The sequence below is a fragment of the Osmerus eperlanus genome, chromosome 9 (assembly GCF_963692335.1).
Source record: "Osmerus eperlanus chromosome 9, fOsmEpe2.1, whole genome shotgun sequence".
NCBI lineage: Eukaryota > Metazoa > Chordata > Actinopteri > Osmeriformes > Osmeridae > Osmerus > Osmerus eperlanus.
In genome coordinates, this window is record NC_085026.1 from 1,520,022 (window position 1) to 1,544,002 (window position 23,981).

General features: G+C 39.0%; 1 protein-coding gene and 1 long non-coding RNA gene across 2 annotated transcripts in view; one reads left to right on the forward strand and one right to left on the reverse strand.

Moving 5' to 3' along the window:
• The window catches only part of yju2 (YJU2 splicing factor homolog), a 351,236-nt gene that overhangs the window by 241,761 nt on the left and 85,494 nt on the right, over nt 1–23,981 (forward strand). The window lies entirely within an intron of this gene.
• LOC134027131 (uncharacterized) lies at nt 2,823–4,568 on the reverse strand. Its single transcript, XR_009931422.1, has 3 exons — nt 4,463–4,568; nt 3,749–3,785; nt 2,823–3,042 (listed from the first exon to the last, which is right to left on the reverse strand). It is a non-coding gene; the product is annotated as an uncharacterized LOC134027131 (long non-coding RNA).

A 23,981-nucleotide genomic window follows, 5' to 3' on the forward strand; every position in this document is an offset into this window, starting at 1 on the left:
GGAGAAGCCTGTGTTAGGAATGTAACATCAACCTCTCGTTGAACAGCATTTGTGTCAGCTGACATTTCTGGTAAAATGTTCTTAGACTGATCAGTGGCTGTTTGCATGTTTGATTCATTGACAGCTTCCTCTAACAGAGGAGGTATATCAACAGCTGTGTGTCTGCAGCCTGTGTCTGAAACAGCATTTCTCTGGTTGGATGTGTTCACACAGTGAAATGACAGAGGCTTGAGTTCATACATACAAGATGACTGGATGTCAAACATTGTGTAGCACAACTTGATCCTGTCAATCATGTCACTCAGATGTGTGAATTTCAGCATCACAGCAGTACCAAAGTTCAACAGCCTGGAGGACAGTGGCATTCCATTTGTGTTCCTGGAGTGTGGGTCAAAGTATCCGTACTGACCAGATCTGTATCTGAAAACTGCGATACATAACCCTGACATGATAAGCAGCCCATACTGTACACCTGATGACAGAAAGCTCAGTCCATGTTCAAGGCTGAGAAGCCTCTCTCCACCTCCAAATGTTCCATACACAGACAGCCGAGTCAAGTCTACCTGATACTTTGACCTGCGTGCACACACTTCATCTGGAAGTTCATCAGATGCCAAATGGACACTGTTAGGAAACCGTTCTCTGGCCTGTCTGTACACAACATCACCTTTATCCAGAACTAGGTCAAGATCTGCTCTGCTAATCTTTTCATTCTCATGAAGAAATGACAGAAAGACCAAACTGTTGGTCACACACTGACTGTTCCTGTATTTTCCATATTTTAATGAAGCCTGACTGTGTGAGGCACAGACATGTGTCATTGATGGCTGAGGTTCCGCATTCACACGGTGTTGATGAGATGTTCCAGCTGCATCACATCCTTTCTTTACCATGTCAGCATAAGACACCTGAGGTACACTCTGCTTCACCTGTTGTTCTTTATCATGCTGGACAGCATCAATGACAGTGTTCCCATCAGAAACTGCACTCTGACCTCTGCTGTTTACCTGCTGTCCATCAGAAGACTGTCCAACATACATACCATCACTGTGATGTCCTCTCCTTACAACCTCAGCATAAGATACGTTCTGTGACACTGGGATACCTTCTGCTTGTTCACGCTGAGATTCTTTCTCCTTCTGCCATCTGAGCTTCTGAGCCTGAGAACGTTGACCCTTCCTTGGCATTGTTGCTGTGCTTCAAAACCTCAAAACGTACTTTATTTGTACTGATGTCACCAACACACTCCGGTTGTTGTGATATTTCAAATGTAGCTTTGTTTAGTTTATCAATATCTACCAATTAATGTATTTAATTAGTAATTTTACATGCAATGCTTAATTACAAAAACTATGAAAGTAGAAACAGTTTGTTGTCAAATGTGTGGAAAATATTAAGAATGGAAGTGTCTACCTTATGTACACAGTTATGTCAGAACATTTTTATTTCATGTATTTACAACTCAAGAACAGGTTTTATAGGACAAAACAGTAAATATCCAGAAGATAAGTAATATGTTTTAAGTACTCGGTCACACCACAGAGAAAATAATTATTAAGGAAATATACAAACTCAAGACAAAGTACAATTTGTTTTTAACTTTTACCAGCGGACAAAAATAAATAAATATGGTAGTTAGAGTTTTACTCAGTAAGAATAAACTTCATTAATTGGGTGAGATCTCAGATTTCTGAAACAGCAAGACCAGGTTCCAAACAACCTCGGTTTTCCAAAGCAAATCTGGTTCAGAGAACGTTGAGCCAAAGCAAATCTGGTTCTGAGAACGGTGAGCCAAAGCAATTCTGGTAAGCCAAAGCAATTCTGGTGAGCCAAAGCAATTCTGGTGAGCCAAAGCAAATTTGGTGAGCCAAAGCAATTCTGGTGAGCCAAAGCAATTCTGGTGAGCCAAAGCAAATCTGGTTTTGAAATTAGATAGAGAGGGGACAGATGGATACAAGATAGAATGTCCAAATATTAGATGGAGGGGGGTAGATGGATACAAGATAGAATGTCCAAATATAAGATAGAGGGGGATAGATGGATACAAGATAGAATGTCCAAATATTAGATGGAGGGGGGTAGATGGATACAAGATAGAATGTCCAAATATAAGATAGAGGGGGATAGATGGATACAAGATAGAATGTCCAAATATTAGATGGAGGGGGGTAGATGGATACAAGATAGAATGTCCAAATATAAGATAGAGGGGGATAGATGGATACAAGATAGAATGTCCAAATATAAGATAGAGGGGGATAGATGGATACAAGATAGAATGTCCAAATATAAGATAGAGGGGGATAGATGGATACAAGATAGAATGTCCAAATATAAGATAGAGGGGGTAGGTGGGACAGGAAAGACAGAATGTCCAATAATGATAGGGACAATGAGAGGAGACACGTTGAACAGGAAGACACAGAGAAAACAATAATTAGACATTGTTGATAGCAGAAATCTAATCTAGCATTCTGTTACATAAGCTGTGTAAACATTTAATGGCTTCAACAGAACAGAATATTGAAAAAGTTAAATAAATCACTTTTTAGGCCAGTAGTTTCCAGATGTGTGTGAAAACACCTGGTACTATGAAATGTGGACTTGATTAAAATAATCTCAAGACCCACTGACTTGTTCAACATGAAGCAGAACAATACAGAACTGATCACTGCACAACATGTTCTGCTCACTTTACACACTGATTGTGATGTGATGTTCCATTAAAACTGTCAGCTTTCAACTGTCAGCTTTCTACTGTCAGACTCTGCTGCTGGGACCTGTTCTGATCCACTATACAGTCAGAACAGCTCAGCTCACATGGCTCTAACTTCAGTCAGTGTTTACAGGTCTGTTTTCACTACATTTATATTCATGTGTGAACTCAGCAGTTGTGATAAACCACAAAAACTCTGTGATTAAAATGTGAAACACTCCTATACTCAGTGATGTGATGGACTGAACCTCAGTGACTAAAAATCTGATCACCAGCCAAGCAGGAGTTCTGGTCCGGTTCTCTCTGCGTCTGAGTTCTCTCTGGGTCTGAGTGGAGAAACAGTTTGTTAGTATCTGATCAGAAGAGTCTGAACACACACATCATCTGATCTCACAGCTGATTGGTTCTGCTCTTGTCTGTACAGGATGAGGTTTGGTCCAGACTTTTGTGGACTTGAAGTAGTTAAATGTTGTTGGTTGATGATCAGAGAGGCTGAATGTGTTCATGATCAGAAACATGGAAACTATCCCAGTTCTGCTCTCAGAGACTATCCAAAACTTTGGGTATCAAAGATAAGATGGAAATCAGAGCAGTAACACATCAGCTGTTAACCCTTGTGTTATCTTCGGGTCATTCTGACCCATCAGTCATTGTGACCCACCGTCGTACTGCGACAAATTTACCTCATACAAAAACAAAGTGAAGCATTTTCTTTTAACTGTCGGGCTGTCTCAGACCCCCCACATTGGAATGGTTAAAAGAAAATTATTTGTATTTGTTTTTATATTGGGTAAAATTGGGTAAACACAACGATGGTTCGTTATGAACCTTTGGGTCATGTGACCCGAAGGCAGCACGAGGGTTAAATCTGTTCTCTGACTAATGATCGATGTTTCACTTCATTCATGCAGTTTGAGAAGGACAGGTCTGCTAGATGTTACATAGCTGCACACTGACAGGAAGCTTCACTTCATATGAACCAGAGCAGGTATCAGGAACGCATCCATCAAGGAACTAAATGTTGGTCCTCACCAGTCAGAGCAGGAGCAGGGGTCAGAGTTCAGGTAGTCTAAAGAAAGGAGGAAAAGAAAGTTGTCAGTTAAATTCTTCCAGCTAAGGACACAGCAGGTTCACCAACAGGGGGGCAATAAAACACCATGTAATGACACTGCAGCTTAGACTGTGTGTCACTGGGACATGGAGCAGCACAAAGTTTCATCTTCTGTCAGCTGCCCTGCAGTGAACATTATGTGCTGAGCTGCTGCGATTGGCTGCTTTATCTGTCAGTCACTGACACCGCCCACAGGGACAGGACAGTAAAATGGGGACATCCACAAATAAGGAAACACTTTCTGCTGACATGGGAGACTCACTTTAACTGGAAACACTTTAAATATTTCAGTCTGAATGGAAAGTTTGGACTAAAACTCTGTCTGTAAAACATGCATCAATGCACACAGTATAATCATCACCAGTCCACACATCCATTCAGTATTTCCAGGTGACAGAATCTGAATACAACAGTGCTACAAATATACCAACAAAGTAAAGATGTTTTCTAAAAGCTTCAGTAAGTGTGGACAGAATATTTCTGTGTTCATTAAATGTCTGTTCAGGGGGGAATTCACTCACAAACTCTGATTTAACGCAAATAAAGTTCATCTGATTTTTAAATACAAAATATATTAACTCAGTCTGCTGATGTGATCTACAGCCTGTTTAACTTTACAATAAGTCTGTACTTACCAGCCAAAGCAGCAATCAGGTTTCTCTCTCAGTCTGAAAAAAGACAGTGTTAGTTATCTGAGTGTAAAGACTGAATCTACCTGAACCACAGAACACAGGGAGAGTAATGCTCATTATCAGCTGTCTCTGTCTCTGATCATTTACATTCAAGAATTTAAATAGATTTATTATAATGTCTCAGTTACAGAGACATGAACATGATGTGGTTTGTGTTATTTCACAGGACCCAGTTCAAGTGTGAGGTGTGTACCGCCATAGCGAAACTGAGGAGAACTGTCAAATTGGACAAATATGGCCGCGGTCTCGTCGACGTGACGTCAGTGGTAGCCATGAATACACGCATAGAAACAGCTTTTACCACTCATAACATTATTCGTGGTTAAACTAACTGAACAGAGGCTGGAACTAACAGTTTTAACTAAGCAGAGACCAGCATGAATACATTTATATGTTAAGTCCTCGTAAGTCATCTTAGGACCAGTTTTAGACAATTTATAAAGCGACCGTTAGCATTGAGGCTAATGGTCGCTAACCGTTATTAGCCAAAAGCAGTCAAGTAACCGTGGCTCACAAACAAGATATTTTTGCTGTTTGTGGCTTTATTTTTATACGGTTTAAGCCTAAAACCAGTTATGTAACTTATTTGAACAGCAAAAGTGTTCCACATCTCATAAAATTTGCATTGGCGACAGACCGAGTTAGAGGGCTATTTACCTGAGCAGACATTCAAGAAGAATGTGCGTCGCTCGCGGACCATGACGCAGATACGTTGAAGGTCACTTGGAAAATCTACATACATTGATGCATAGACATAGTTTATGCATTGATGACCGTGCAGTGCAAATGTTTATCCCTCAGCTGGTCGAGAAAGATGTCCGCCCTTCCTGGTTCTGGTTCTGATGGAGGTTTCTTCCTGTTAAAAGGGAGTTTTTTCTTTTCACAGCTACCTCTGCACGCTCAGGAGGGAGATTGGATCGGAGAAATTTCACAGCAATTTCCTTATCATGGTCACTTTTTTAACTGGCTCCATATGAAATCAACTAATTTGGAATTTAATTAATTTGATTGGATTTGATTATCAGTGGATTGTAATGAATTGGACTCTAGCTGAAAATAGTCCTTCTGGCCATACTTGTTACATATGAGTGTGCTAAAACACTACAACTGAATCAAATTCTGAACTTAATATTTTATTATATAAATGATTTTATTATTTATATTACTATTTTAAGTTTTCAAACTAACAAACGTAACAAACGTAACAAACGTAACAAACGTAACAAACGTAACAAAAGTAACAAACGTAACAAACGTAACAAACGTAACAAACGTAACAAACGTAACAAACGTAACAAACGTAACAAACGTTAAATTCTACTCTAATGGGGGGGAGGGTTTTTGTACTGCCACCATTTGTAAAAATTTTCTCCCTGTACATTTAATGGTGACATAAAGCCTGGCTTTTTCCAGGCAAGCCTCGAATGGCTCCCACAAACTCTCCTGGATGTCCAGGAGAGCTCCATTGGACAGCAGGACCTCCAGCTGTCCTTCTGTGCTGCCCTCTGCAACACCCAGGACCTCCACCCCGACTGCCTCCTGTGTCACGCTCACCATCTGCCAAAAGAAATATTACTTATGTCTCAAGACATCTTGCGATCAAATAGTAAACTGTTTTCTTCCTTTTTTTTTCATTTCAATGATATCACTTGTCCCTTTATATCTGCATGATACATTTCAGTGTTGAAAACCACAACCATTTACATGGGTTAATGAAATATACTCAATGCCCTGTCATGATCTGCTCAGGAGATTAATGCCTAACAAGGACACCTATGGTTGTATACCGAATTTTGGATACCTAATTCAACACATTCAAGTTTTTTTTCACATTATCCTGAATGTTGGTCTGTATTAACTACACATACTTTTGTTAAAATAGATTATTTTACATTTATTGCATTGAATTTAACCCACATTTATTTCCATCAATGTCCTTGTCAATAGGAATTGCAATTTACCTTTATGTTGGTGTGGGCCGTTGACTGCAGCTGACCCCCTGCGGCCCTATTTGTCAGGTGCGAGAAACTATATGTGCTGCCAAGCACCAGCTCCTCAACGGCAGCATCACGCCACAGGTTGATGGTGACATCAGATGTATCCTGGAAATAACACAGAATGATATATTAGAACTACATAAGAGTTCTACTTTATATGTATATGTGTATATATATATATATCCTATGCTTTGAAAGATGAAGATCTGGAGGTAAAATGGATAAAGATTGAGAAGAGTCTAATTGATTTGGTAATGCTAAAGCCTGAAGTCCTAAAAGAAAACAATGAGCAAGAGTTTTGAAAATCATGATAATGAATTTAATTCAGTACGTGTAACCATGTCTTTGCTTTCTGCTACAACTTTTATAATTCAACACAGACATTCTGATATTGAGCAGGTCCTTGCCTTCACTGATATTTGTTGATCTAAAGATATTACAGTAAACATATTCAGATTTTTAGCAATCCAACAAACCTCCGACGTGTAATTTAACTGCTAAAGTTTCAGATACTCCCACTAAGCAATGCTGTGATATATTACATGGCTATAGTGAGCAACACACATTATAATGCTTTAGAAAAAGCAATTGCTATTGTGTTTGGCAGGAAACTGTTTAAATGCTTGGCACCATGGAGCTGTTTGAAAGTACTGACAACTTTGTATGACAACTCTTTTTCAAGGATGATGAAACAGGCAATTTTGCATTTTTTAACTGAAGGGGTAGTCCCTGTCTCATCCTCACATTCTCGTGTCTTACCTGCCGGAGCTTCAGCTCTCTTAGTGGCACCTCCTCTCTCCCACTGCGGACTTTTTTCAAAGCTGAAAGCTGACAACAACAAGGTACATCACTTACTGATCTAATTAGACCTAAACATTTCACTGTGACATTTAAGTAAAAAAACATTTATAATATCGGTCTGGTTAAACAAAAACTACAGAAGATCCATTGTTTCAGATTCTTACTGTAATACTTTGTCTACCTAAAAACATAATATCTCTGAATTACAACAGGATAAGCTAAGTACACAGACTGAAACTACTGGGAATGTAAATTTAGTGTATTACGCTTATGAACAGAATCAGCATACTTGCACAATGTCCCCCTCCACTGTGAGGAGGCCCTTGCTGTCCTTCACCTTCTGCAGGTTTGTCTTTAAGGACGGGGGACAGAGGAGGGCTCTCGCCTGCTCCATAAGCCCATCCTTGCAGACCACAGGTGAGCTCCTGAAAAACTTGGTGTCCCTGGTAACTAAAATGAAGTAAGGAGGGGACTCCCCCCGCAAGGAGTGCCCCCTCATTAAATAACTTTTCCCCTCTGTGATCTTGGAGGAGAACTCCTCAAAGATGGTGATTTTTGTCACCGTCTCCCCATCCGTGATGGCCACAATTTTATTATTCTTAGTGGTTTTAGCCACCGCAGAGCTCTGCCTGAACTCCCAGGCGATGACTCTTGCCTGATCTTGAATTAACAAGACCTTTATCTGGAGCTCAGGGGGCCTGTAATACGGGCTGGGTTTGGTGGTGCAGAGGGTCGCTGTCAGTGCCATTCTGTAATTACAATAGAAAAATAATGACTTGACATGTGACTCATGCATTATGTACATGAGTCACATGTCATATACACATATATAACACACATATAAACATATAACATTCTATACTGAGTTTCTATTACAAACTCAGTTTCTAATAGAACCCCCGTTTTATATCTCATTTTTCTGACCATTAACTTTTGTAGAAAGAGTTATGAGTGAATAAAACGAATTTGACAATTAGTTAAAGTCCAACGTATGTCGGCGTAACTGGGAGGCTATTTAAGTTAGTTTGTAAAAAAACTACTAAAAATCTTCATCTTCTAACTGGCGTTACCGAACTATAAGGCCCTCGAAAAATCTTAGTAATTATTTTTATGTGAACTGTACTTCAATAGTTAACGAAACACATATAGCGTTAAACAGGTTTTGGCGAAGAACTTATTATATAGGTTAGCCCTTTCCTGCCGGATCATTCAAATAGCCTATGGGAAATAAAATTCCCACGGTTCCTGCTTTAATAGGCTTTGCCGTGCGCTAGAGAATGTGTGTAATGGCGAGAGATTTATTTATTTTTATGGCGAGAGATTTATATGATTAGGCCCTATACTAATATGCCATCATAAAACTTCACATATGTGATGAATATTCAGCTTTGGAGTCATACCGGCTAAAAATGGCTTTATCGTCACTGGAAGGGTAAGTTTAAGTGTAGGCTACTAGTAACGTTACTACTAGTAATGCAGTCAGTGTTATAACTTGTATAGCTAAAGCGTTAGCTAGTCTGTAACGTTCGCCAATGGTTAGCTACTAACGTTGGCTAACGTACATTATATCAGTGCACTTTTCATCACCAAAATGCCATTAAATCTTTATTACAGGCAGCATTACAATAGGAGCAACTAGTTAACTCGTAACGACTGGCGCTCCACTCTGCTCTCCACTCGGCTCCACTCTCCATTTGTACGACGTAGCAACAGTAACTAAGAGATCATGCGCGTCTGAGTCCGTAACCAGGACAACAATGACGTCAAATGGCAATGACAGCAACTGTCATTCTGATACTTTACTCTCTAAACGTCTTGGTTGTACAGTAGCTCTAGCTGTCAAAAAGTAGCTTCTGTAGAGCTAGACTAGAGCAGCAGTAGCCTTCACCTGTCCAAAAGTAGCCAATTCAGCTGTTTTGTATTTTCTGTATCCTTAAAGGGGCGACACCACTAGTGTGTGGCATTCCTATTTAGTGCTATCGATAACATTGTTACTGTATACAATAAGACGATACGACGTCTCAATTTAGCCGACTTCGCCTTCACAGTTGGAGCTACTGTAGTACTGTAGTACCAGTACTGGCCAGAAATTAATATACATTAATTTTCGATATCCCTAGCTATTTCACGTTGGATAAACATACAAATAGCTCTACATACATACAGGTACAGTAGAGTTAAAGTTTGTATTAAAATATATTTACCTCAAATTCTGTCCTTCGGGTGTCTGTCCTTCCCACCTTCACAAAAGTGCGCTAAATTACAGTCTAAACTAACTAGCTAACTACGCAAAAACACTATTAAAAACACAATAACAAAGAACTATACTATGAACACTAAAACTTAAGTTAGATATATTTACACGAATTGATTATCAAATGGTATATAAAAGGAAGGATGCGTGATCAAAAAGTTTTGCTGTCTCTCTCAACGACGTCTTCACTCAATAACAGGGTTCACGAGCGTTGACAGGGACCCAACCAAGTAACCAGGCAGGTCCGCGAGAGATGTCCTGGAATAGGCTAGTATGGAACATTTCGAGAGACGCAGCTGGTGCTTGGATAGGCTGAATCCAGCGCAGATGTTTAGTTTCAGTGATACTACATTACATTTTTATTGGATTATTTTTTACATAAGGACATTCACTTGACAACAAACCATCTATGGCAGTGGTTCCCAACCCTGGTCCTCAGGGCACCCTGCCTGTTATAGATGTTTCCCTGCTCCAACACACCTGATTCAAATAAATGGTCATAAGCAGGCTTCTGCAGAGCTGGATAACGACCCTTTCATTTGAATGATGATCCTTAGGATCCTTAGGTCCTAAGGACGTCCTAAGGATAACGTCACGGTATAACCTATAGGGGACCAAATAGGAACGTCAGCGAACGTCCCCAGGACGTCCCTTGTTAGCTGGGATCATGACAAAAAAATTATTGAGAAATACAATTTCACATTACAAGTTGTAAATTACTCATTTTACAAGCACGTATGTGTCACAATAGCCCTGCTCTGTTCATATTAGAGAACTAGGGTTTTTTTACGATGTGAATAAATATATTATTACTTAAGCCAAATCATCCTTTATCAAGGTGATTTCAGGCAGCCATTGTTTACAAAAATCTTCTCCATCCACCATACCTCATCAGACAACTTAATTTTTAACCACTTTAATTACAAGATGGAGGAATACTTTGAGTAGATGGAATATCCACAAATCTGTGGGCAATGTAGAACAGAAGACAGATTAGAAATATCATATTTTGATAAAAGGTTATGACCATTCTAGTGATTAGTGGAAACGTGGGGGAAACTGGAATTCCTCTCCCCCAAAAGTAGCTAGCGCTATGGCTGGATACTCCAAATAACTAAAAAACGTTCTTCCAATTGGCCAAACAAGGCATGTACATTTATCTTAAAGTTTACATAATCTAGCTAGTTCATGTTGTTTTTCCAAGTTTCACAGAAATCTGCTAAAATCGAGGATAAACAGTGCTACTTCTGTCATAGCTGCCTGTTACAAACGGCCAAGCCAGACACGTAATTATTTCCTGAAATAACTCACGTCACTCCCACAAACACATTCTTCGTACGTAAAAAGTTAAGACTTTTAATTGACAATATTGACAACACATATTAAGAAACTTGTCTTTACTCATAATATCGTCTCCGATTTCAATCTAACACTGTAGGGAATCTCCCATGGTATCCTCTCTGGCTCCGCCTCGGAAAACAATGGCTGCCGTTGCTGACGATACATTTATTTTCCCCTCCAAGTAACCCCTTAACCAATGGTATGTGCTTTGAGCTTGAATTGTCATGAATATCTAGCAGTTTTCAGAAATAAAATCGGTGATTGGACGGCAAAGATATTAAGGCGGGAACCATGGGCATCCTTCTGCTTTCCTGGTGCGTGTGTGTTTGGTTGCCACGGTGATGGCGCAGCTGTGAGCTGGGAAGAGAGAATAACAGAAATTTACCTAGCATCCACACCTCAAACAAGTTAACCTAGACGCAAAACTACACGTCCAATCAATAAAATGAGGATATTTTCCGAGACCCAAGACTCTGCCGAAACTAGAGATGTCCTTTATATGTCTGTGCGGTCAGAAATATGTCTCTATCGGCAGTTTCAAAATCTTGTTCCTTCTTGCTTTCTCTGACTGATTTTACTCACCTCTCCATTGAAGTTAGTGAGAGAATTTGAAAGGCTGCTCTCGCTTCAAGGCTCATAGCTGAAAATCTGTAAATGTGAGCTCTTTAGTAGTTACATTGGCTGAAAGAGGACACTTTTTCCTACATTTTAATGTATAACTTGTTTCTGTAAGTTAAACTATATGAACGTTACAGGAATTTGTTTGACAATTTAGTTGAATATCAGAAAAAGAGCAGCCAGCAGAGTGTGCCACTCTGCTTGCTGCTCATTCATAAAAATCAAGAAGGAGCAAACATTTTAATGTATTTCAAACTGTCATAATTCAAAATTGGCTGAACATTTGAAAAAGCTGAATCATTTGGGAATAGCTGAATGTCTTGTGAACATTTTAAAGGTTGAATGGTGTCTCTAGCTGAAAGTAAGCTGAAGTAGTTACGTTTGAAAGAGGAGGAAGCTTTTTAATGATTTGAAAGGATTTACCATTACTTTTAATGGGAGAATAATTTGCACAAAAACCTTAATGTCTTAAAAAGTATAAAAGTGAGAAATACCAAAAGTCATAGCCATCATCTCCTGAAGGAGCTGAACGTTTTGATACCTAAATTGTAGGAATCGGTGAAAGTATGCAGAACGAGTTAAAGGCCAAAAAACGGCGGAAGAACTAAGAAGTTGATATAATAATAACTAGAAACGGCTGTTCCTGCGAAACAGCAGTGAGAATGCTGAAAACCTGAATGGGGATAGCTGACCATGCTAAAAAAGCTGAAAATAGTGAAAATTTTGTAGAAAGTTATAAGCTGAAGCTTCAAAGCAACCGAAAGGTATTTTTGAAAGGGACTGGAGCAGCATTCCAACAATGATTTGAAAGGATTTACCATTACTTTTAATGGGAGAATAATTTGCACAAAAACCTTAATATTTTAAAAAGTATAAAAGTGAGAAATGAGAAAATACCCGCAAGCTGAAATGAATTTCAAAAATGTGTGAGTCACACAAAAGAGGCAGTGTGGAAGCTGAACTGCATCATGTTAACAAAGCTAAGAGCTAAAATATCCTACAATGTGGGAGAAGCTGAAAGCTGAACTGTTAAACAGAAGAAGAAGTAGGCTAGCTAGTCGTAACAAGAATATTATCGTTTTAACAGATGAAATTATAGTTGGGATAGTATTAGCAGTAGCAGATGTAGCCTATGCGTTTACTCGGCTTTCTTAGTTGGATTCAATGTGTTGATGGAATGAAACATACAGCAGTAGGGCCGATGCAGGAAGACACGGCGACACTTTGTTGCAGAAGGATGGTGGTGCAAGTTTTGTCCGTGGAGCATACAACGATTAATAAAAAAGAATCATGTAGACGCGTTTATTGAGTAATCGCATAACTAATTACACATGTAAACGGAGTAATCGTATTATTGGCATAAACCGACAATTGCTAGTAATCGTGTTTCTCATGGTCAAGTAAACGTACCAATCACCTGTGTGAGAGACTGAGTGGTGCGTGTCTGTCGTTATGGTGATGGTGCAGCTATGATTGCTAATGCGCTGAGGGCAGAGAATAAGAGAAATGTAGCTAGAATCCACACCTCAAACAAGATAACCTAGACGCAAAACTGTACGTCCAATCCAAAATATAAGGATATTTTCCGAGACCCAAGACTCTGCCGAAACCAGAGATATTCTTTATATGTCTGTGCAGTCAGAAATACGACTCTACCTGCAGTTTCAAAAACATGTTACTTTTGCTTTCCTGGTGCTTGTTTGTTTGGTTGCCACGGTGATGGCGCAGCTGTGATAGCTAACGAGCTAGGCAGAGAGAAAAACGAACATTTACCTAGCATCCACACCTCAAACAAGTTGACCTAGACGCAAAACTATACGTCCAATCCAAAATATAAGGATATTTTCCGAGACCCAAGACTCTGCCGAAACCAGAGATGTCCTTTATATGTCTGTGCGGTCAGAAATACGACTCTATCGGCAGTTTCAAAATCTTGTTCCTTCTTGCTTTCTCTGACTGATTTTACTCACCTCTCCATTGAAGTTAGTGAGAGAATTTGAAAGGCTGCTCTCGCTTCAAGGCTCATAGCTGAAAATCTGTAAACGTGAGCTCTTTAGTAGTTACATTGGCTGAAAGAGGACAATGTTTCCTACATTTTAAGGTATAACTTGTTTCTGTTAGTTAAACTATATGAACGTTAGAGGAATTTGTTTGACAAATTAGTTGAATATCAGAAAAAGAGCAGCAAGCAGAGTGGCACACTGCTTGCTGCTCATTCATAAAAATCAAGAAGGAGCAATCATTTTAATGTATTTCAAACTGTCATAATTCAAAATTGGCTGAACATTTGAAAAAGCTGAATCATTTGGGAATAGCTGAATGTCTTGTGAACATTTTAAAGGTTGAATGGTGTCTCTAGCTGAAAGTAAGCTGAAGTAGTTACGTTTGAAAGAGGAGGAAGCTTTTTAATGATTTGAAAGGATTTACCATTACTTTTAATGGGAGAATAATTTGCACAAAAACCTTAATGTCTTAAAAAGTATAAAAGTGAGAAATACCAAAAGTCATAGCCATCATCTCCTGAAGGAGCTGAACGTTTTGATACAAAAGTTGTAGGAATCGGTTAAAGTATGCAGAACGAGTTAAAGGCCAAAAAACGGCGGAAGAACTGAGAAGTTGAAAAGCAATAGTGAGAATGCTTAACATTCTCACAACTAGAAACGGCTGTTCCTGCGAAACAGCAGTGAGAATGCTGAAAACCTGAATGGGGATAGCTGACCATGCTAAAAAAGCTGAAAATAGTGAAAATTTAGTAGAAAGTTATAAGCTGAAGCTTCAAAGCAACCGAAAGGTATTTTTGAAAGGGACTGGAGCAGCATTCCAACAATGATTTGAAAGGATTTACCATTACTTTTAAAGGGAGAATAATTTGCACAAAAACCTTAATATTTTAAAAAGTATAAAAGTGAGAAATGAGAAAATACCCGCAAGCTGAAATGAATTTCAAAAATGTGTGAGTCACACAAAAGAGGCAGTGTGGAAGCTGAACTGCATCATCTTAACAAAGCTAAGAGCTAAAATAGCCTACAATGTGGGAGAAGCTGAAAGCTGAACTGTTAAACAGAAGAAGAAGTAGGCTAGCTAGTCGTAACAAGAATATTATCGTTTTAACAGATTAAATTATAGTTGGGATAGTAATAGCAGTAGCAGATGTAGCCTACCATTGAGTGCGTTTACTCGGCTTTCTTAGTAGGATTCAATGTGTTGATGGAATGAAACATACAGCAGTAGGGCCGATACAGGAAGACACGGCGACACTTTGTTGCAGAAGGATGATGGTGCAAGTTTTGTCCGTGGAGCATACAACGATTAATAAAAAAGAATCATGTAGACGCGTTTATTGAGTAATCGCATAACTAATTACACATGTAAACGGAGTAATCGTATTATTGGTATAAACCGACAATTGCTAGTAATCGTGTTTCTCATGGTCAAGTAAATGTACCAATCACCTGTGTGAGAGACTGAGTGGTGCGTGTCTGTCGTTACGGTGATGGTGCAGCTATGATTGCTAACGCGGTGATGGCACAGAATAAGAGAAATGTAGCTAGAATCCACACCTCAAACAAGATAACCTAGACGCAAAACTGTACGTCCAATCCAAAATCTAATGATATTTTCCGAGACCCAAGACTCTGCCGAAACCAGAGATATTCTTTATATGTATGTGTAGTCAGAAATACGACTCTACCTGCAGTTTCAAAAACGTGTTCCTTCTGCTTTCCTGGTGCGTGTTTGTTTGGTTGCCACGGCGATGGAGCAGCTATGATTGCTAACGCGCTGAGGGCAGAGAATAAGAGAAATGTAGCTAGAATCCACACCTCAAACAAGATAACCTAGACGCAAAACTGTACGTCCAATCCAAAATATAAGGATATTTTCCGAGACCCAAGACTCTGCCGAAACCAGAGATATTCTTTATATGTCTGTGCAGTCAGAAATACGACTCTACCTGCAGTTTCAAAAACGTGTTCCTTTTGCTTTCCTGGTGCTTGTTTGTTTGGTTGCCACGGTGATGGCGCAGCTGTGATAGCTAACGAGCTAGGCAGAGAGAAAAACGAACATTTACCTAGCATCCACACCTCAAACAAGTTGACCTAGACGCAAAACTATACGTCCAATCCAAAATATAAGGATATTTTCCGAGACCCAAGACTCTGCCGAAACCAGTGATGTCCTTTATATGTCTGTGCGGTCAGAAATACGACTCTATCGGCAGTTTCAAAATCTTGTTCCTTCTTGCTTTCTCTGACTGATTTTACTCACCTCTCCATTGAAGTTAGTGAGAGAATTTGAAAGGCTGCTCTCGCTTCAAGGCTCATAGCTGAAAATCTGTAAATGTGAGCTCTTTAGTAGTTACATTGGCTGAAAGAGGACAATGTTTCCTACATTTTAAGGTATAACTTGTTTCTGTTAGTTAAACTATATGAACGTTAGAGGAATTTGTTTGACAAATTAGTTGAATATCAGAAAAAGAGCAGCAAGCAGAGTGGCACACTGCTTGCTGCTCATTCATAAAAATCAAGAAGGAGCAATCATTTTAATGTATTTCAAACTGTCATAATTCAAAATTGGCTGAACATTTGAAAAAGCTGAATCATTTGGGAATAGCTGAATGTCTTGTGAACATTTTAAAGGTTGAATGGTGTCTCTAGCTGAAAGTAAGCTGAAGTAGTTACGTTTGAAAGAGGAGGAAGCTTTTTAATGATTTGAAAGGATTTACCATTACTTTTAATGGGAGAATAATTTGCACAAAAACCTTAATGTCTTAAAAAGTATAAAAGTGAGAAATACCAAAAGTCATAGCCATCATCTCCTGAAGGAGCTGAACGTTTTGATACAAAAGTTGTAGGAATCGGTTAAAGTATGCAGAACGAGTTAAAGGCCAAAAAACGGCGGAAGAACTGAGAAGTTGAAAAGCAATAGTGAGAATGCTTAACAGCATTCTCACAACTAGAAACGGCTGTTCCTGCGAAACAGCAGTGAGAATGCTGAAAACCTGAATGGGGATAGCTGACCATGCTAAAAAAGCTGAAAATAGTGAAAATTTAGTAGAAAGTTATAAGCTGAAGCTTCAAAGCAACCGAAAGGTATTTTTGAAAGGGACTGGAGCAGCATTCCAACAATGATTTGAAAGGATTTACCATTACTTTTAAAGGGAGAATAATTTGCACAAAAACCTTAATATTTTAAAAAGTATAAAAGTGAGAAATGAGAAAATACCCGCAAGCTGAAATGAATTTCAAAAATGTGTGAGTCACACAAAAGAGGCAGTGTGGAAGCTGAACTGCATCATCTTAACAAAGCTAAGAGCTAAAATAGCCTACAATGTGGGAGAAGCTGAAAGCTGAACTGTTAAACAGAAGAAGAAGTAGGCTAGCTAGTCGTAACAAGAATATTATCGTTTTAACAGATTAAATTATAGTTGGGATAGTAATAGCAGTAGCAGATGTAGCCTACCATTGAGTGCGTTTACTCGGCTTTCTTAGTAGGATTCAATGTGTTGATGGAATGAAACATACAGCAGTAGGGCCGATACAGGAAGACACGGCGACACTTTGTTGCAGAAGGATGATGGTGCAAGTTTTGTCCGTGGAGCATACAACGATTAATAAAAAAGAATCATGTAGACGCGTTTATTGAGTAATCGCATAACTAATTACACATGTAAACGGAGTAATCGTATTATTGGTATAAACCGACAATTGCTAGTAATCGTGTTTCTCATGGTCAAGTAAATGTACCAATCACCTGTGTGAGAGACTGAGTGGTGCGTGTCTGTCGTTACGGTGATGGTGCAGCTATGATTGCTAACGCGGTGATGGCACAGAATAAGAGAAATGTAGCTAGAATCCACACCTCAAACAAGATAACCTAGACGCAAAACTGTACGTCCAATCCAAAATCTAATGATATTTTCCGAGACCCAAGACTCTGCCGAAACCAGAGATATTCTTTATATGTATGTGTAGTCAGAAATACGACTCTACCTGCAGTTTCAAAAACGTGTTCCTTCTGCTTTCCTGGTGCGTGTTTGTTTGGTTGCCACGGCGATGGAGCAGCTATGATTGCTAACGCGCTGAGGGCAGAGAATAAGAGAAATGTAGCTAGAATCCACACCTCAAACAAGATAACCTAGACGCAAAACTGTACGTCCAATCCAAAATATAAGGATATTTTCCGAGACCCAAGACTCTGCCGAAACCAGAGATATTCTTTATATGTCTGTGCAGTCAGAAATACGACTCTACCTGCAGTTTCAAAAACGTGTTCCTTTTGCTTTCCTGGTGCTTGTTTGTTTGGTTGCCACGGTGATGGCGCAGCTGTGATAGCTAACGAGCTAGGCAGAGAGAAAAACGAACATTTACCTAGCATCCACACCTCAAACAAGTTGACCTAGACGCAAAACTATACGTCCAATCCAAAATATAAGGATATTTTCCGAGACCCAAGACTCTGCCGAAACCAGTGATGTCCTTTATATGTCTGTGCGGTCAGAAATACGACTCTATCGGCAGTTTCAAAATCTTGTTCCTTCTTGCTTTCTCTGACTGATTTTACTCACCTCTCCATTGAAGTTAGTGAGAGAATTTGAAAGGCTGCTCTCGCTTCAAGGCTCATAGCTGAAAATCTGTAAATGTGAGCTCTTTAGTAGTTACATTGGCTGAAAGAGGACAATTTTTCCTACATTTTAAGGTATAACTTGTTTCTGTAAGTTAAACTATATGAACGTTAGAGGAATTTGTTTGACAAATTAGTTGAATATCAGAAAAAGAGCAGCCAGCAGAGTGTGCCACTCTGCTGGCTGCTCATTCATAAAAATCAAGAAGGAGCAAACATTTTAATGTATTTCAAACTGTCATAATTCAAAATTGGCTGAACATTTGAAAAAGCTGAATCATTTGGGAATAGCTGAATGTCTTGTGAACATTTTAAAGGTTGAATGGTGTCTCTAGCTGAAAGTAAGCTGAAGTAGTTACGTTTGAAAGAGGAGGAAGCTTTTTAATGATTTGAAAGGATTTACCATTACTTTTAATGGGAGAATAATTTGCACAAAAACCTTAATGTCTTAAAAAGTATAAAAGTGAGAAATACCAAAAGTCATAGCCATCATCTCCTGAAGGAGCTGAACGTTTTGATACCTAAATTGTAGGAATCGGTGAAAGTATGCAGAACGAGTTAAAGGCCAAAAAACGGCGGAAGAACTAAGAAGTTGATATAATAATAACTAGAAACGGCTGTTCCTGCGAAACAGCAGTGAGAATGCTGAAAACCTGAATGGGGATAGCTGACCATGCTAAAAAAGCTGAAAATAGTGAAAATAGTGAAGGTATTTTTGAAAGGGGCTGGAGCAGCATTCCAACAATGATTTGAAAGGATTTACCATTACCTTTAAAAAGAGAATAATTTGCACAAAAACCTTAATATTTTAAAAAGTATGAAAGTAAGAAATGAGAAAATACCCGCAAGCTGAAATGAATTTCAAAAATGTGTGAGTGACACAAAAGAGGCAGTGTGGAAGCTGAACTGCATCATCTGCATCATCTTAACAAAGCTAAGAGCTAAAATAGCCTACAATGCGGGAGAAGCTGAAAGCTGAACTGTTAAACAGAAGAAGTAGGCTAGCTAGTCGGAACAAGAATATTATCGTTTTAACAGCTGAAATTATAGTTGGGATAGTAATAGCAGTAGCAGATGTAGCCTACCATTGAGTGCGTTTACTCGGCTTTCTTAGTTGGATTCAATGTGTTGATGGAATGAAACATACAGCAGTAGGGCCGATACAGGAAGACACGGCGACACTTTGTTGCAGAAGTATGATGGTGCAAGTTTTGTCCGTGGAGCATACAACGATTAATAAAAAAGAATCATGTAGACGTGTTTATTGAGTAATCGCATAACTAATTACACATGTAAACGGAGTAATCGTATTATTGGCATAAACCGACAATTGCTAGTAATCGTGTTTCTCATGGTCAAGTAAACGTACCAATCACCTGTTTGAGAGACTGAGTAGTGCGTGTCTGTCTTTACGGTGATGGTGCAGCTATGATTGCTAACGCGCTGAGGGCAGAGAATAAGAGAAATGTAGCTAGAATCCACACCTCAAACAAGATAACCTAGACGCAAAACTGTACGTCCAATCCAAAATATAAGGATATTTTCCGAGACCCAAGACTCTGCCGAAACCAGAGATATTCTTTATATGTCTGTGCAGTCAGAAATACGACTCTACCTGCAGTTTCAAAAACGTGTTCCTTTTGCTTTCCTGGTGCTTGTTTGTTTGGTTGCCACGGTGATGGCGCAGCTGTGATAGCTAACGAGCTAGGCAGAGAGAAAAACGAACATTTACCTAGCATCCACACCTCAAACAAGTTGACCTAGACGCAAAACTATACGTCCAATCCAAAATATAAGGATATTTTCCGAGACCCAAGACTCTGCCGAAACCAGTGATGTCCTTTATATGTCTGTGCGGTCAGAAATACGACTCTATCGGCAGTTTCAAAATCTTGTTCCTTCTTGCTTTCTCTGACTGATTTTACTCACCTCTCCATTGAAGTTAGTGAGAGAATTTGAAAGGCTGCTCTCGCTTCAAGGCTCATAGCTGAAAATCTGTAAATGTGAGCTCTTTAGTAGTTACATTGGCTGAAAGAGGACAATTTTTCCTACATTTTAAGGTATAACTTGTTTCTGTAAGTTAAACTATATGAACGTTAGAGGAATTTGTTTGACAAATTAGTTGAATATCAGAAAAAGAGCAGCCAGCAGAGTGTGCCACTCTGCTGGCTGCTCATTCATAAAAATCAAGAAGGAGCAAACATTTTAATGTATTTCAAACTGTCATAATTCAAAATTGGCTGAACATTTGAAAAAGCTGAATCATTTGGGAATAGCTGAATGTCTTGTGAACATTTTAAAGGTTGAATGGTGTCTCTAGCTGAAAGTAAGCTGAAGTAGTTACGTTTGAAAGAGGAGGAAGCTTTTTAATGATTTGAAAGGATTTACCATTACTTTTAATGGGAGAATAATTTGCACAAAAACCTTAATGTCTTAAAAAGTATAAAAGTGAGAAATACCAAAAGTCATAGCCATCATCTCCTGAAGGAGCTGAACGTTTTGATACCTAAATTGTAGGAATCGGTGAAAGTATGCAGAACGAGTTAAAGGCCAAAAAACGGCGGAAGAACTAAGAAGTTGATATAATAATAACTAGAAACGGCTGTTCCTGCGAAACAGCAGTGAGAATGCTGAAAACCTGAATGGGGATAGCTGACCATGCTAAAAAAGCTGAAAATAGTGAAAATAGTGAAGGTATTTTTGAAAGGGGCTGGAGCAGCATTCCAACAATGATTTGAAAGGATTTACCATTACCTTTAAAAAGAGAATAATTTGCACAAAAACCTTAATATTTTAAAAAGTATGAAAGTAAGAAATGAGAAAATACCCGCAAGCTGAAATGAATTTCAAAAATGTGTGAGTGACACAAAAGAGGCAGTGTGGAAGCTGAACTGCATCATCTGCATCATCTTAACAAAGCTAAGAGCTAAAATAGCCTACAATGCGGGAGAAGCTGAAAGCTGAACTGTTAAACAGAAGAAGTAGGCTAGCTAGTCGGAACAAGAATATTATCGTTTTAACAGCTGAAATTATAGTTGGGATAGTAATAGCAGTAGCAGATGTAGCCTACCATTGAGTGCGTTTACTCGGCTTTCTTAGTTGGATTCAATGTGTTGATGGAATGAAACATACAGCAGTAGGGCCGATACAGGAAGACACGGCGACACTTTGTTGCAGAAGTATGATGGTGCAAGTTTTGTCCGTGGAGCATACAACGATTAATAAAAAAGAATCATGTAGACGTGTTTATTGAGTAATCGCATAACTAATTACACATGTAAACGGAGTAATCGTATTATTGGCATAAACCGACAATTGCTAGTAATCGTGTTTCTCATGGTCAAGTAAACGTACCAATCACCTGTTTGAGAGACTGAGTAGTGCGTGTCTGTCTTTACGGTGATGGTGCAGCTATGATTGCTAACGCGCTGAGGGCAGAGAATAAGAGAAATGTAGCTAGAATCCACACCTCAAACAAGATAACCTAGACGCAAAACTGTACGTCCAATCCAAAATATAAGGATATTTTCCGAGACCCAAGACTCTGCCGAAACCAGAGATATTCTTTATATGTCTGTGCAGTCAGAAATACGACTCTACCTGCAGTTTCAAAAACGTGTTCCTTTTGCTTTCCTGGTGCTTGTTTGTTTGGTTGCCACGGTGATGGCGCAGCTGTGATAGCTAACGAGCTAGGCAGAGAGAAAAACGAACATTTACCTAGCATCCACACCTCAAACAAGTTGACCTAGACGCAAAACTATACGTCCAATCCAAAATATAAGGATATTTTCCGAGACCCAAGACTCTGCCGAAACCAGTGATGTCCTTTATATGTCTGTGCGGTCAGAAATACGACTCTATCGGCAGTTTCAAAATCTTGTTCCTTCTTGCTTTCTCTGACTGATTTTACTCACCTCTCCATTGAAGTTAGTGAGAGAATTTGAAAGGCTGCTCTCGCTTCAAGGCTCATAGCTGAAAATCTGTAAATGTGAGCTCTTTAGTAGTTACATTGGCTGAAAGAGGACAATTTTTCCTACATTTTAAGGTATAACTTGTTTCTGTAAGTTAAACTATATGAACGTTAGAGGAATTTGTTTGACAAATTAGTTGAATATCAGAAAAAGAGCAGCCAGCAGAGTGTGCCACTCTGCTGGCTGCTCATTCATAAAAATCAAGAAGGAGCAAACATTTTAATGTATTTCAAACTGTCATAATTCAAAATTGGCTGAACATTTGAAAAAGCTGAATCATTTGGGAATAGCTGAATGTCTTGTGAACATTTTAAAGGTTGAATGGTGTCTCTAGCTGAAAGTAAGCTGAAGTAGTTACGTTTGAAAGAGGAGGAAGCTTTTTAATGATTTGAAAGGATTTACCATTACTTTTAATGGGAGAATAATTTGCACAAAAACCTTAATGTCTTAAAAAGTATAAAAGTGAGAAATACCAAAAGTCATAGCCATCATCTCCTGAAGGAGCTGAACGTTTTGATACCTAAATTGTAGGAATCGGTGAAAGTATGCAGAACGAGTTAAAGGCCAAAAAACGGCGGAAGAACTAAGAAGTTGATATAATAATAACTAGAAACGGCTGTTCCTGCGAAACAGCAGTGAGAATGCTGAAAACCTGAATGGGGATAGCTGACCATGCTAAAAAAGCTGAAAATAGTGAAAATAGTGAAGGTATTTTTGAAAGGGGCTGGAGCAGCATTCCAACAATGATTTGAAAGGATTTACCATTACCTTTAAAAAGAGAATAATTTGCACAAAAACCTTAATATTTTAAAAAGTATGAAAGTAAGAAATGAGAAAATACCCGCAAGCTGAAATGAATTTCAAAAATGTGTGAGTGACACAAAAGAGGCAGTGTGGAAGCTGAACTGCATCATCTGCATCATCTTAACAAAGCTAAGAGCTAAAATAGCCTACAATGCGGGAGAAGCTGAAAGCTGAACTGTTAAACAGAAGAAGTAGGCTAGCTAGTCGGAACAAGAATATTATCGTTTTAACAGCTGAAATTATAGTTGGGATAGTAATAGCAGTAGCAGATGTAGCCTACCATTGAGTGCGTTTACTCGGCTTTCTTAGTAGGATTCAATGTGTTGATGGAATGAAACATACAGCAGTAGAGCCGATACAGGAAGACACGGCGACACTTTGTTGCAGAAGGATGATGGTGCAAGTTTTGTCCGTGGAGCATACAACGATTAATAAAAAAGAATCATGTAGACGCGTTTATTGAGTAATTGCATAACTAATTACACATGTAAACGGAGTAATCGTATTATTGGCATAAACCGACAATTGCTTGTAATCGTGTTTCTCATGGTCAAGTAAACGTACCAATCACCTGTGTGAGAGACTGAGTGGTGCGTGTCTGTCGTTACGGTGATGGTGCAGCTATGATTGCCTACGCGCTGAGGGCAGAGAATAAGAGAAATGTAGCTAGAATCCACACCTCAAACAAGATAACCTAGACGCAAAACTGTACGTCCAATCCAAAATATAAGGATATTTTCCGAGACCCAAGACTCTGCCGAAACCAGAGATATTCTTTATATGTCTGTGCAGTCAGAAATACGACTCTACCTGCAGTTTCAAAAACGTGTTCCTTTTGCTTTCCTGGTGCTTGTTTGTTTGGTTGCCACGGTGATGGCGCAGCTGTGATAGCTAAGGAGCTAGGCAGAGAGAAAAACGAACATGTACCTAGCATCCACACCTCAAACAAGTTGACCTAGACGCAAAACTATACGTCCAATCCAAAATACAAGGATATTTTCCGAGACCCAAGACTCTGCCGAAACCAGAGATGTCCTTTATATGTCTGTGCGGTC